We start from the raw sequence: 281 nt of genomic DNA, 5'->3' as shown, positions 1-281 counted from the left end.
CTCAGTGAATAGTTTAATTAGCGGTAAATCGAAACGCAAGTTTTACCAACAAATGGAGAAATCAACAAAAGCTATTTTTCTATCAATGACCCTAATTATAGTTGGCACTGGGCTGCTCTTATGGAGGGGGGGGGGGTGTCGTGGATCATCTGCCGTGGCCACGCCCTCGGGCCCACGAACACGCCCCACTCACTCTCGATCTCCCGCAGGATTGTGCGCCTGTCGCTAGCCGCTTTTATCCCCCGAGGATGAGGATGCTCAGCACTCGCCTTGAGGATGCT

This window comes from Penaeus monodon, chromosome 15, assembly GCF_015228065.2.
Source record: "Penaeus monodon isolate SGIC_2016 chromosome 15, NSTDA_Pmon_1, whole genome shotgun sequence".
NCBI classification, from domain to species: domain Eukaryota; kingdom Metazoa; phylum Arthropoda; class Malacostraca; order Decapoda; family Penaeidae; genus Penaeus; species Penaeus monodon.
This window is presented reverse-complemented; position numbering follows the sequence as displayed.